This window comes from Danio rerio, chromosome 20, assembly GCF_049306965.1.
Source record: "Danio rerio strain Tuebingen ecotype United States chromosome 20, GRCz12tu, whole genome shotgun sequence".
Taxonomy (NCBI): Eukaryota; Metazoa; Chordata; class Actinopteri; order Cypriniformes; family Danionidae; genus Danio; species Danio rerio.
The window spans coordinates 26,979,594-26,992,188 of record NC_133195.1 but is presented as its reverse complement, the minus strand read 5'-3'; the positions used below and the strand labels follow the sequence as shown (position 1 = coordinate 26,992,188).

General features: G+C 48.1%; 16 non-coding genes across 16 annotated transcripts; all 16 read left to right on the top strand.

The window, feature by feature from the left end:
- Positions 1-727: 727 nt before the first annotated feature.
- Positions 728-809, top strand: trnas-aga (transfer RNA serine (anticodon AGA)). The gene has a single exon. It is a non-coding gene; the product is annotated as a tRNA-Ser (tRNA).
- Positions 810-1,146: 337 nt separating this feature from the next.
- trnas-uga (transfer RNA serine (anticodon UGA)) lies at positions 1,147-1,228 on the top strand. The gene has a single exon. It is a non-coding gene; the product is annotated as a tRNA-Ser (tRNA).
- Positions 1,229-2,276: 1,048 nt separating this feature from the next.
- On the top strand, positions 2,277-2,358 carry trnas-aga (transfer RNA serine (anticodon AGA)). The gene has a single exon. It is a non-coding gene; the product is annotated as a tRNA-Ser (tRNA).
- A 337-nt stretch (positions 2,359-2,695) lies between these two features.
- On the top strand, positions 2,696-2,777 carry trnas-uga (transfer RNA serine (anticodon UGA)). The gene has a single exon. It is a non-coding gene; the product is annotated as a tRNA-Ser (tRNA).
- A 1,048-nt stretch (positions 2,778-3,825) lies between these two features.
- Positions 3,826-3,907, top strand: trnas-aga (transfer RNA serine (anticodon AGA)). The gene has a single exon. It is a non-coding gene; the product is annotated as a tRNA-Ser (tRNA).
- Positions 3,908-4,244: 337 nt separating this feature from the next.
- trnas-uga (transfer RNA serine (anticodon UGA)) lies at positions 4,245-4,326 on the top strand. Its single transcript has one exon. It is a non-coding gene; the product is annotated as a tRNA-Ser (tRNA).
- A 1,048-nt stretch (positions 4,327-5,374) lies between these two features.
- On the top strand, positions 5,375-5,456 carry trnas-aga (transfer RNA serine (anticodon AGA)). The gene has a single exon. It is a non-coding gene; the product is annotated as a tRNA-Ser (tRNA).
- A 337-nt stretch (positions 5,457-5,793) lies between these two features.
- Positions 5,794-5,875, top strand: trnas-uga (transfer RNA serine (anticodon UGA)). The gene has a single exon. It is a non-coding gene; the product is annotated as a tRNA-Ser (tRNA).
- A 1,048-nt stretch (positions 5,876-6,923) lies between these two features.
- trnas-aga (transfer RNA serine (anticodon AGA)) lies at positions 6,924-7,005 on the top strand. Its single transcript has one exon. It is a non-coding gene; the product is annotated as a tRNA-Ser (tRNA).
- A 337-nt stretch (positions 7,006-7,342) lies between these two features.
- trnas-uga (transfer RNA serine (anticodon UGA)) lies at positions 7,343-7,424 on the top strand. Its single transcript has one exon. It is a non-coding gene; the product is annotated as a tRNA-Ser (tRNA).
- Positions 7,425-8,472: 1,048 nt separating this feature from the next.
- Positions 8,473-8,554, top strand: trnas-aga (transfer RNA serine (anticodon AGA)). Its single transcript has one exon. It is a non-coding gene; the product is annotated as a tRNA-Ser (tRNA).
- Positions 8,555-8,891: 337 nt separating this feature from the next.
- Positions 8,892-8,973, top strand: trnas-uga (transfer RNA serine (anticodon UGA)). Its single transcript has one exon. It is a non-coding gene; the product is annotated as a tRNA-Ser (tRNA).
- A 1,048-nt stretch (positions 8,974-10,021) lies between these two features.
- On the top strand, positions 10,022-10,103 carry trnas-aga (transfer RNA serine (anticodon AGA)). Its single transcript has one exon. It is a non-coding gene; the product is annotated as a tRNA-Ser (tRNA).
- A 337-nt stretch (positions 10,104-10,440) lies between these two features.
- On the top strand, positions 10,441-10,522 carry trnas-uga (transfer RNA serine (anticodon UGA)). Its single transcript has one exon. It is a non-coding gene; the product is annotated as a tRNA-Ser (tRNA).
- Positions 10,523-11,570: 1,048 nt separating this feature from the next.
- On the top strand, positions 11,571-11,652 carry trnas-aga (transfer RNA serine (anticodon AGA)). The gene has a single exon. It is a non-coding gene; the product is annotated as a tRNA-Ser (tRNA).
- A 337-nt stretch (positions 11,653-11,989) lies between these two features.
- On the top strand, positions 11,990-12,071 carry trnas-uga (transfer RNA serine (anticodon UGA)). Its single transcript has one exon. It is a non-coding gene; the product is annotated as a tRNA-Ser (tRNA).
- Positions 12,072-12,595: the final 524 nt, after the last annotated feature.

The window sequence follows — 12,595 nt, the reverse complement described above, 5'->3', positions numbered from 1 at the left end:
AAAGTCAATGGCTAACTCTAACGTGTAGTCGTGGCCGAGAGGTTAAGGTGATGCAAATGAAGCCCATTGGGGTCTCCCCACTCAGGTTCGAGGCCTGCTGACTATAAAACAACCAGTTGCTTTTGCTTTATCTCTCTGTGAGAGGAATTGTGGCTTTCATGTCATTTTGTTGCAGGCCAGGGTGTTTAATCCCTCTTTGAGTAATTCAAGTCCATTCAGATGTTGCCTAGAGAAACATTAAAAAAATCGACAGCACTATCTTGTATGGCTTCAACGTTGAGGCAAAAATTGGGATTTGATTGTTTCTTCCAAGTCGCCTATTCTTTTTTTAGGCTCTCCATTTGTGGCACATTTTTTCCCCATTCCATCTGCTGCTGGAAAGTTAGTTTATGCACGGCTCCTTTCAAGACTTATGCTGATGCTAGCACTGATGCTGTTTGGACGGAGGACTGTCTCAATGTCAGGAACCTCATCATGCTTCAATATCACTTGGTGCCTGTCCGTTGGGGTGTGGCCCAATGCGAGAGCACATTGCTCCGATTCAGATCGTCAGCTTGTGAGAGAAGAGTGCTCATGAAGTTAGCTGAGTGTGTTAGATTAGAGTTGCGCTGTCTCTGCTTCCCAGAGACTGTACGCAAAAGTTGCACAAGAGATAGTGCGGCTTGATCTACGCTTGTTGACCCCGTGTTTTGTTGGCACCTCAGCAGGGGAGACAGAGGGAACATCTGTAGTCGTGGCCGAGTGGTTAAGGCGATGGACTAGAAATCCATTGGGGTTTCCCCGCGCAGGTTCGAATCCTGCCGACTATGCAATTTTGCATGTCCACAATGCTGTTCTCTTTTCTTTCAATTCTCCTATACGTGAATGCAGTCCTCCTCTACATATCGTAAACAAGCCCCCGTCTCTTAGTGATCAGGCAGCTGTGGGTGAGCGAAAGTGGTTTGCCGTGATCGAAAAGTGATCAGTACACTATGTTGTGCCCAGAGAAACCCCGGTTCGAATCCTGGTCACAGCAGCATGTACCTGTTAACAGAAAGCCATGCTGGGCTGATCTTTTGTCGCCATCGGCTGGATTTCTTACCCAACTTCTTATGTATCTAGTGTTGATCATATACGGCCATGAGAGCCAAAATGCTACAGCCAGGTGTAGTTGTGGCCGAGAGGTTAAGGCGATGGAATTGAAATCCATTGGGGTATCCCCGCGCAGGTTCGAACCCTGCCGACTACGTTGGTTGGCACTTCCACAATGTGGACAGCTCCTTTTTGCTTATTTCTCCCCAACTGAAATACCGTTCTTCTCTGCATCTTGCAAACAAGCCAATGTCCCTTTGTGTCTTGGAAGCCAAGGTGTGAGCCAGTGGTGTGCTGTGATCGAATAGTGATCAGTACTCTGCGTTGTGGCCCCAGCATACCTAGTTCGAATCCGGGTCACGGCAGCTTGCTACTGCCAACTGTAAGTAATGCATGGGCTGCTTTTTACAACCTCAGGCCATTGACTGCATTCTCCAGTATTCTGTGCTGTGTCCAGTGTTGCCCACATCCAACTAAGAAAGTCAATGGCTAACTCTAACGTGTAGTCGTGGCCGAGAGGTTAAGGTGATGCAAATGAAGCCCATTGGGGTCTCCCCACTCAGGTTCGAGGCCTGCTGACTATAAAACAACCAGTTGCTTTTGCTTTATCTCTCTGTGAGAGGAATTGTGGCTTTCATGTCATTTTGTTGCCGGCCAGGGTGTTTAATCCCTCTTTGAGTAATTCAAGTCCATTCAGATGTTGCCTAGAGAAACATTAAAAAAATCGACAGCACTATCTTGTATGGCTTCAACGTTGAGGCAAAAATTGGGATTTGATTGTTTCTTCCAAGTCGCCTATTCTTTTTTTAGGCTCTCCATTTGTGGCACATTTTTTCCCCATTCCATCTGCTGCTGGAAAGTTAGTTTATGCACGGCTCCTTTCAAGACTTATGCTGATGCTAGCACTGATGCTGTTTGGACGGAGGACTGTCTCAATGTCAGGAACCTCATCATGCTTCAATATCACTTGGTGCCTGTCCGTTGGGGTGTGGCCCAATGCGAGAGCACATTGCTCCGATTCAGATCGTCAGCTTGTGAGAGAAGAGTGCTCATGAAGTTAGCTGAGTGTGTTAGATTAGAGTTGCGCTGTCTCTGCTTCCCAGAGACTGTACGCAAAAGTTGCACAAGAGATAGTGCGGCTTGATCTACGCTTGTTGACCCCGTGTTTTGTTGGCACCTCAGCAGGGGAGACAGAGGGAACATCTGTAGTCGTGGCCGAGTGGTTAAGGCGATGGACTAGAAATCCATTGGGGTTTCCCCGCGCAGGTTCGAATCCTGCCGACTATGCAATTTTGCATGTCCACAATGCTGTTCTCTTTTCTTTCAATTCTCCTATACGTGAATGCAGTCCTCCTCTACATATCGTAAACAAGCCCCCGTCTCTTAGTGATCAGGCAGCTGTGGGTGAGCGAAAGTGGTTTGCCGTGATCGAAAAGTGATCAGTACACTATGTTGTGCCCAGAGAAACCCCGGTTCGAATCCTGGTCACAGCAGCATGTACCTGTTAACAGAAAGCCATGCTGGGCTGATCTTTTGTCGCCATCGGCTGGATTTCTTACCCAACTTCTTATGTATCTAGTGTTGATCATATACGGCCATGAGAGCCAAAATGCTACAGCCAGGTGTAGTTGTGGCCGAGAGGTTAAGGCGATGGAATTGAAATCCATTGGGGTATCCCCGCGCAGGTTCGAACCCTGCCGACTACGTTGGTTGGCACTTCCACAATGTGGACAGCTCCTTTTTGCTTATTTCTCCCCAACTGAATTACCGTTCTTCTCTGCATCTTGCAAACAAGCCAATGTCCCTTTGTGTCTTGGAAGCCAAGGTGTGAGCCAGTGGTGTGCTGTGATCGAATAGTGATCAGTACTCTGCGTTGTGGCCCCAGCATACCTAGTTCGAATCCGGGTCACGGCAGCTTGCTACTGCCAACTGTAAGTAATGCATGGGCTGCTTTTTACAACCTCAGGCCATTGACTGCATTCTCCAGTATTCTGTGCTGTGTCCAGTGTTGCCCACATCCAACTAAGAAAGTCAATGGCTAACTCTAACGTGTAGTCGTGGCCGAGAGGTTAAGGTGATGCAAATGAAGCCCATTGTGGTCTCCCCACTGAGGTTCGAGGCCTGCTGACTATAAAACAACCAGTTGCTTTTGCTTTATCTCTCTGTGAGAGGAATTGTGGCTTTCATGTCATTTTGTTGCAGGCCAGGGTGTTTAATCCCTCTTTAAGTAGTTCAAGTCCATTCAGATGTTGCCTAGAGAAACATTAAAAAAATCGACAGCACTATCTTGTATGGCTTCAACGTTGAGGCAAAAATTGGGATTTGATTGTTTCTTCCAAGTCGCCTATTCTTTTTTTAGGCTCTCCATTTGTGGCACATTTTTTCCCCATTCCATCTGCTGCTGGAAAGTTAGTTTATGCACGGCTCCTTTCAAGACTTATGCTGATGCTAGCACTGATGCTGTTTGGGCGGAGGACTGTTTCAATGTCAGGAACCTCATCATGCTTCAATATCACTTGGTGCCTGTCCGTTGGGGTGTGGCCCAATGCGAGAGCACATTGCTCCGATTCAGATCGTCAGCTTGTGAGAGAAGAGTGCTCATGAAGTTAGCTGAGTGTGTTAGATTAGAGTTGCGCTGTCTCTGCTTCCCAGAGACTGTACGCAAAAGTTGCACAAGAGATAGTGCGGCTTGATCTACGCTTGTTGACCCCGTGTTTTGTTGGCACCTCAGCAGGGGAGACAGAGGGAACATCTGTAGTCGTGGCCGAGTGGTTAAGGCGATGGACTAGAAATCCATTGGGGTTTCCCCGCGCAGGTTCGAATCCTGCCGACTACGCAATTTTGCATGTCCACAATGCTGTTCTCTTTTCTTTCAATTCTCCTATACGTGAATGCAGTCCTCCTCTACATATCGTAAACAAGCCCCCGTCTCTTAGTGATCAGGCAGCTGTGGGTGAGCGAAAGTGGTTTGCCGTGATCGAAAAGTGATCAGTACACTATGTTGTGCCCAGAGAAACCCCGGTTCGAATCCTGGTCACAGCAGCATGTACCTGTTAACGGAAAGCCATGCTGGGCTGATCTTTTGTCGCCATCGGCTGGATTTCTTACCCAACTTCTTATGTATCTAGTGTTGATCATATACGGCCATGAGAGCCAAAATGCTACAGCCAGGTGTAGTCGTGGCCGAGAGGTTAAGGCGATGGACTTGAAATCCATTGGGGTATCCCCGCGCAGGTTCGAACCCTGCCGACTACGTTGGTTGGCACTTCCACAATGTGGACAGCTCCTTTTTGCTTATTTCTCCCCAACTGAAATACCGTTCTTCTCTGCATCTTGCAAACAAGCCAATGTCCCTTTGTGTCTTGGAAGCCAAGGTGTGAGCCAGTGGTGTGCTGTGATCGTATAGTGATCAGTACTCTGCGTTGTGGCCCCAGCATACCTAGTTCGAATCCGGCTCACGGCAGCTTGCTACTGCCAACTGTAAGTAATGCATGGGCTGCTTTTTACAACCTCAGGCCATTGACTGCATTCTCCAGTATTCTGTGCTGTGTCCAGTGTTGCCCACATCCAACTAAGAAAGTCAATGGCTAACTCTAACGTGTAGTCGTGGCCGAGAGGTTAAGGTGATGCAAATGAAGCCCATTGGGGTCTCCCCACTCAGGTTCGAGGCCTGCTGACTATAAAACAACCAGTTGCTTTTGCTTTATCTCTCTGTGAGAGGAATTGTGGCTTTCATGTCATTTTGTTGCAGGCCAGGGTGTTTAATCCCTCTTTGAGTAATTCAAGTCCATTCAGATGTTGCCTAGAGAAACATTAAAAAAATCGACAGCACTATCTTGTATGGCTTCAACGTTGAGGCAAAAATTGGGATTTGATTGTTTCTTCCAAGTCGCCTATTCTTTTTTTAGGCTCTCCATTTGTGGCACATTTTTTCCCCATTCCATCTGCTGCTGGAAAGTTAGTTTATGCACGGCTCCTTTCAAGACTTATGCTGATGCTAGCACTGATGCTGTTTGGACGGAGGACTGTCTCAATGTCAGGAACCTCATCATGCTTCAATATCACTTGGTGCCTGTCCGTTGGGGTGTGGCCCAATGCGAGAGCACATTGCTCCGATTCAGATCGTCAGCTTGTGAGAGAAGAGTGCTCATGAAGTTAGCTGAGTGTGTTAGATTAGAGTTGCGCTGTCTCTGCTTCCCAGAGACTGTACGCAAAAGTTGCACAAGAGATAGTGCGGCTTGATCTACGCTTGTTGACCCCGTGTTTTGTTGGCACCTCAGCAGGGGAGCCAGAGGGAACATCTGTAGTCGTGGCCGAGTGGTTAAGGCGATGGACTAGAAATCCATTGGGGTTTCCCCGCGCAGGTTCGAATCCTGCCGACTACGCAATTTTGCATGTCCACAATGCTGTTCTCTTTTCTTTCAATTCTCCTATACGTGAATGCAGTCCTCCTCTACATATCGTAAACAAGCCCCCGTCTCTTAGTGATCAGGCAGCTGTGGGTGAGCGAAAGTGGTTTGCCGTGATCGAAAAGTGATCAGTACACTATGTTGTGCCCAGAGAAACCCCGGTTTGAATCCTGGTCACAGCAGCATGTACCTGTTAACCGAAAGCCATGCTGGGCTGATCTTTTGTCGCCATCGGCTGGATTTCTTACCCAACTTCTTATGTATCTAGTGTTGATCATATATGGCCATGAGAGCCAAAAAGCTACAGCCAGGTGTAGTCGTGGCCGAGAGGTTAAGGCGATGGACTTGAAATCCATTGGGGCATCCCCGCGCAGGTTCGAACCCTGCCGACCATGTTGGTTGGCACTTCCACAATGTGGACAGCTCCTTTTTGCTTATTTCTCCCCAACTGAAATACCGTCCTTCTCTGCATCTTGCAAACAAGCCAATGTCCCTTTGTGTCTTGGAAGCCAAGGTGTGAGCCAGTGGTGTGCTGTGATCGTATAGTGATCAGTACTCTGCGTTGTGGCCCCAGCATGCCTAGTTCGAATCCGGGTCACGGCAGCTTGCTACTGCCAACTGTAAGTAATGCATGGGCTGCTTTTTACAACCTCAGGCCATTGACTGCATTCTCCAGTATTCTGTGCTGTGTCCAGTGTTGCCCACATCCAACTAAGAAAGTCAATGGCTAACTCTAACGTGTAGTCGTGGCCGAGAGGTTAAGGTGATGCAAATGAAGCCCATTGGGGTCTCCCCACTCAGGTTCGAGGCCTGCTGACTATAAAACAACCAGTTGCTTTTGCTTTATCTCTCTGTGAGAGGAATTGTGGCTTTCATGTCATTTTGTTGCAGGCCAGGGTGTTTAATCCCTCTTTGAGTAGTTCAAGTCCATTCAGATGTTGCCTAGAGAAACATTAAAAAAATCGACAGCACTATCTTGTATGGCTTCAACGTTGAGGCAAAAATTGGGATTTGATTGTTTCTTCCAAGTCGCCTATTCTTTTTTTAGGCTCTCCATTTGTGGCACATTTTTTCCCCATTCCATCTGCTGCTGGAAAGTTAGTTTATGCACGGCTCCTTTCAAGACTTATGCTGATGCTAGCACTGATGCTGTTTGGGCGGAGGACTGTCTCAATGTCAGGAACCTCATCATGCTTCAATATCACTTGGTGCCTGTCCGTTGGGGTGTGGCCCAATGCGAGAGCACATTGCTCCGATTCAGATCGTCAGCTTGTGAGAGAAGAGTGCTCATGAAGTTAGCTGAGTGTGTTAGATTAGAGTTGCGCTGTCTCTGCTTCCCAGAGACTGTACGCAAAAGTTACACAAGAGATAGTGCGGCTTGATCTACGCTTGTTGACCCCGTGTTTTGTTGGCACCTCAGCAGGGGAGACAGAGGGAACATCTGTAGTCGTGGCCGAGTGGTTAAGGCGATGGACTAGAAATCCATCGGGGTTTCCCCGCGCAGGTTCGAATCCTGCCGACTACGCAATTTTGCATGTCCACAATGCTGTTCTCTTTTCTTTCAATTCTCCTATACGTGAATGCAGTCCTCCTCTACATATCGTAAACAAGCCCCCGTCTCTTAGTGATCAGGCAGCTGTGGGTGAGCGAAAGTGGTTTGCCGTGATCGAAAAGTGATCAGTACACTATGTTGTGCCCAGAGAAACCCCGGTTTGAATCCTGGTCACAGCAGCATGTACCTGTTAACGGAAAGCCATGCTGGGCTGATCTTTTGTCGCCATCGGCTGGATTTCTTACCCAACTTCTTATGTAACTAGTGTTGATCATATACGGCCATGAGAGCCAAAAAGCTACAGCCAGGTGTAGTCGTGGCCGAGAGGTTAAGGCGATGGACTTGAAATCCATTGGGGTATCCCCGCGCAGGTTCGAACCCTGCCGACTACGTTGGTTGGCACTTCCACAATGTGGACAGCTCCTTTTTGCTTATTTCTCCCCAACTGAAATACCGTTCTTCTCTGCATCTTGCAAACAAGCCAATGTCCCTTTGTGTCTTGGAAGCCAAGGTGTGAGCCAGTGGTGTGCTGTGATCGTATAGTGATCAGTACTCTGCGTTGTGGCCCCAGCATACCTAGTTCGAATCCGGCTCCCGGCAGCTTGCTACTGCCAACTGTAAGTAATGCATGGGCTGCTTTTTACAACCTCAGGCCATTGACTGCATTCTCCAGTATTCTGTGCTGTGTCCAGTGTTGCCCACATCCAACTAAGAAAGTCAATGGCTAACTCTAACGTGTAGTCGTGGCCGAGAGGTTAAGGTGATGCAAATGAAGCCCATTGGGGTCTCCCCACTCAGGTTCGAGGCCTGCTGACTATAAAACAACCAGTTGCTTTTGCTTTATCTCTCTGTGAGAGGAATTGTGGCTTTCATGTCATTTTGTTGCAGGCCAGGGTGTTTAATCCCTCTTTGAGTAGTTCAAGTCCATTCAGATGTTGCCTAGAGAAACATTAAAAAAATCGACAGCACTATCTTGTATGGCTTCAACGTTGAGGCAAAAATTGGGATTTGATTGTTTCTTCCAAGTCGCCTATTCTTTTTTTAGGCTCTCCATTTGTGGCACATTTTTTCCCCATTCCATCTGCTGCTGGAAAGTTAATTTATGCACGGCTCCTTTCAAGACTGATGCTGATGCTAGCACTGATGCTGTTTGGACGGAGGACTGTCTCAATGTCAGGAACCTCGTCATGCTTCAATATCACTTGGTGCCTGTCCGTTGGGGTGTGGCCCAATGCGAGAGCACATTGCTCCGATTCAGATCGTCAGCTTGTGAGAGAAGAGTGCTCATGAAGTTAGCTGAGTGTGTTAGATTAGAGTTGCGCTGTCTCTGCTTCCCAGAGACTGTACGCAAAAGTTGCACAAGAGATAGTGCGGCTTGATCTACGCTTGTTGGCCCCGTGTTTTGTTGGCACCTCAGCAGGGGAGCCAGAGGGAACATCTGTAGTCGTGGCCGAGTGGTTAAGGCGATGGACTAGAAATCCATTGGGGTTTCCCCGCGCAGGTTCGAATCCTGCCGACTACGCAATTTTGCATGTCCACAATGCTGTTCTCTTTTCTTTCAATTCTCCTATACGTGAATGCAGTCCTCCTCTACATATCGTAAACAAGCCCCCGTCTCTTAGTGATCAGGCAGCTGTGGGTGAGCGAAAGTGGTTTGCCGTGATCGAAAAGTGATCAGTACACTATGTTGTGCCCAGAGAAACCCCGGTTCGAATCCTGGTCACAGCAGCATGTACCTGTTAACGGAAAGCCATGCTGGGCTGATCTTTTGTCGCCATCGGCTGGATTTCTTACCCAACTTCTTATGTATCTAGTGTTGATCATATACGGCCATGAGAGCCAAAATGCTACAGCCAGGTGTAGTCGTGGCCGAGAGGTTAAGGCGATGGACTTGAAATCCATTGGGGTATCCCCGCGCAGGTTCGAACCCTGCCGACTACGTTGGTTGGCACTTCCACAATGTGGACAGCTCCTTTTTGCTTATTTCTCCCCAACTGAAATACCGTTCTTATCTGCATCTTGCAAACAAGCCAATGTCCCTTTGTGTCTTGGAAGCCAAGGTGTGAGCCAGTGGTGTGCTGTGATCGTATAGTGATCAGTACTCTGCGTTGTGGCCCCAGCATACCTAGTTCGAATCCGGCTCACGGCAGCTTGCTACTGCCAACTGTAAGTAATGCATGGGCTGCTTTTTACAACCTCAGGCCATTGACTGCATTCTCCAGTATTCTGTGCTGTGTCCAGTGTTGCCCACATCCAACTAAGAAAGTCAATGGCTAACTCTAACGTGTAGTCGTGGCCGAGAGGTTAAGGTGATGCAAATGAAGCCCATTGGGGTCCCCCCACTCAGGTTCGAGGCCTGCTGACTATAAAACAACCAGTTGCTTTTGCTTTATCTCTCTGTGAGAGGAATTGTGGCTTTCATGTCATTTTGTTGCAGGCCAGGGTGTTTAATCCCTCTTTGAGTAATTCAAGTCCATTCAGATGTTGCCTAGAGAAACATTAAAAAAATCGACAGCACTATCTTGTATGGCTTCAACGTTGAGGCAAAAATTGGGATTTGATTGTTTCTTCCAAGTCGCCTATTCTTTTTTTAGGCTCTCCATTTGTGGCACATTTTTTCCCCATTCCATCTGCTGCTGGAAAGTTAATTTATGCACGGCTCCTTTCAAGACTGATGCTGATGCTAGCACTGATGCTGTTTGGACGGAGGACTGTCTCAATGTCAGGAACCTCGTCATGCTTCAATATCACTTGGTGCCTGTCCGTTGGGGTGTGGCCCAATGCGAGAGCACATTGCTCCGATTCAGATCGTCAGCTTGTGAGAGAAGAGTGCTCATGAAGTTAGCTGAGTGTGTTAGATTAGAGTTGCGCTGTCTCTGCTTCCCAGAGACTGTACGCAAAAGTTGCACAAGAGATAGTGCGGCTTGATCTACGCTTGTTGGCCCCGTGTTTTGTTGGCACCTCAGCAGGGGAGCCAGAGGGAACATCTGTAGTCGTGGCCGAGTGGTTAAGGCGATGGACTAGAAATCCATTGGGATTTCCCCGCGCAGGTTCGAATCCTGCCGACTATGCAATTTTGCATGTCCACAATGCTGTTCTCTTTTCTTTCAATTCTCCTATACGTGAATGCAGTCCTCCTCTACATATCGTAAACAAGCCCCCGTCTCTTAGTGATCAGGCAGCTGTGGGTGAGCGAAAGTGGTTTGCCGTGATCGAAAAGTGATCAGTACACTATGTTGTGCCCAGAGAAACCCCGGTTTGAATCCTGGTCACAGCAGCATGTACCTGTTAACGGAAAGCCATGCTGGGCTGATCTTTTGTCGCCATCGGCTGGATTTCTTACCCAACTTCTTATGTATCTAGTGTTGATCATATACGGCCATGAGAGCCAAAATGCTACAGCCAGGTGTAGTCGTGGCCGAGAGGTTAAGGCGATGGACTTGAAATCCATTGGGGTATCCCCGCGCAGGTTCGAACCCTGCCGACTACGTTGGTTGGCACTTCCACAATGTGGACAGCTCCTTTTTGCTTATTTCTCCCCAACTGAAATACCGTTCTTCTCTGCATCTTGCAAACAAGCCAATGTCCCTTTGTGTCTTGGAAGCCAAGGTGTGAGCCAGTGGTGTGCTGTGATCGAATAGTGATCAGTACTCTGCGTTGTGGCCCCAGCATACCTAGTTCGAATCCGGGTCACGGCAGCTTGCTACTGCCAACTGTAAGTAATGCATGGGCTGCTTTTTACAACCTCAGGCCATTGACTGCATTCTCCAGTATTCTGTGCTGTGTCCAGTGTTGCCCACATCCAACTAAGAAAGTCAATGGCTAACTCTAACGTGTAGTCGTGGCCGAGAGGTTAAGGTGATGCAATTGAAGCCCATTGGGGTCTCCCCACTCAGGTTCGAGGCCTGCTGACTATAAAACAACCAGTTGCTTTTGCTTTATCTCTCTGTGAGAGGAATTGTGGCTTTCATGTCATTTTGTTGCAGGCCAGGGTGTTTAATCCCTCTTTGAGTAATTCAAGTCCATTCAGATGTTGCCTAGAGAAACATTAAAAAAATCGACAGCACTATCTTGTATGGCTTCAACGTTGAGGCAAAAATTGGGATTTGATTGTTTCTTCCAAGTCGCCTATTCTTTTTTTAGGCTCTCCATTTGTGGCACATTTTTTCCCCATTCCATCTGCTGCTGGAAAGTTAATTTATGCACGGCTCCTTTCAAGACTGATGCTGATGCTAGCACTGATGCTGTTTGGACGGAGGACTGTCTCAATGTCAGGAACCTCGTCATGCTTCAATATCACTTGGTGCCTGTCCGTTGGGGTGTGGCCCAATGCGAGAGCACATTGCTCCGATTCAGATCGTCAGCTTGTGAGAGAAGAGTGCTCATGAAGTTAGCTGAGTGTGTTAGATTAGAGTTGCGCTGTCTCTGCTTCCCAGAGACTGTACGCAAAAGTTGCACAAGAGATAGTGCGGCTTGATCTACGCTTGTTGGCCCCGTGTTTTGTTGGCACCTCAGCAGGGGAGCCAGAGGGAACATCTGTAGTCGTGGCTGAGTGGTTAAGGCGATGGACTAGAAATCCATTGGGATTTCCCCGCGCAGGTTCGAATCCTGCCGACTATGCAATTTTGCATGTCCACAATGCTGTTCTCTTTTCTTTCAATTCTCCTATACGTGAATGCAGTCCTCCTCTACATATCGTAAACAAGCCCCCGTCTCTTAGTGATCAGGCAGCTGTGGGTGAGCGAAAGTGGTTTGCCGTGATCGAAAAGTGATCAGTACACTATGTTGTGCCCAGAGAAACCCCGGTTTGAATCCTGGTCACAGCAGCATGTACCTGTTAACGGAAAGCCATGCTGGGCTGATCTTTTGTCGCCATCGGCTGGATTTCTTACCCAACTTCTTATGTATCTAGTGTTGATCATATACGGCCATGAGAGCCAAAATGCTACAGCCAGGTGTAGTCGTGGCCGAGAGGTTAAGGCGATGGACTTGAAATCCATTGGGGTATCCCCGCGCAGGTTCGAACCCTGCCGACTACGTTGGTTGGCACTTCCACAATGTGGACAGCTCCTTTTTGCTTATTTCTCCCCAACTGAAATACCGTTCTTCTCTGCATCTTGCAAACAAGCCAATGTCCCTTTGTGTCTTGGAAGCCAAGGTGTGAGCCAGTGGTGTGCTGTGATCGAATAGTGATCAGTACTCTGCGTTGTGGCCCCAGCATACCTAGTTCGAATCCGGGTCACGGCAGCTTGCTACTGCCAACTGTATATAATGCATGGGCTGCTTTTTACAACCTCAGGCCATTGACTGCATTCTCCAGTATTCTGTGCTGTGTCCAGTGTTGCCCACATCCAACTAAGAAAGTCAATGGCTAACTCTAACGTGTAGTCGTGGCCGAGAGGTTAAGGTGATGCAATTGAAGCCCATTGGGGTCTCCCCACTCAGGTTCGAGGCCTGCTGACTATAAAACAACCAGTTGCTTTTGCTTTATCTCTCTGTGAGAGGAATTGTGGCTTTCATGTCATTTTGTTGCAGGCCAGGGTGTTTAATCCCTCTTTGAGTA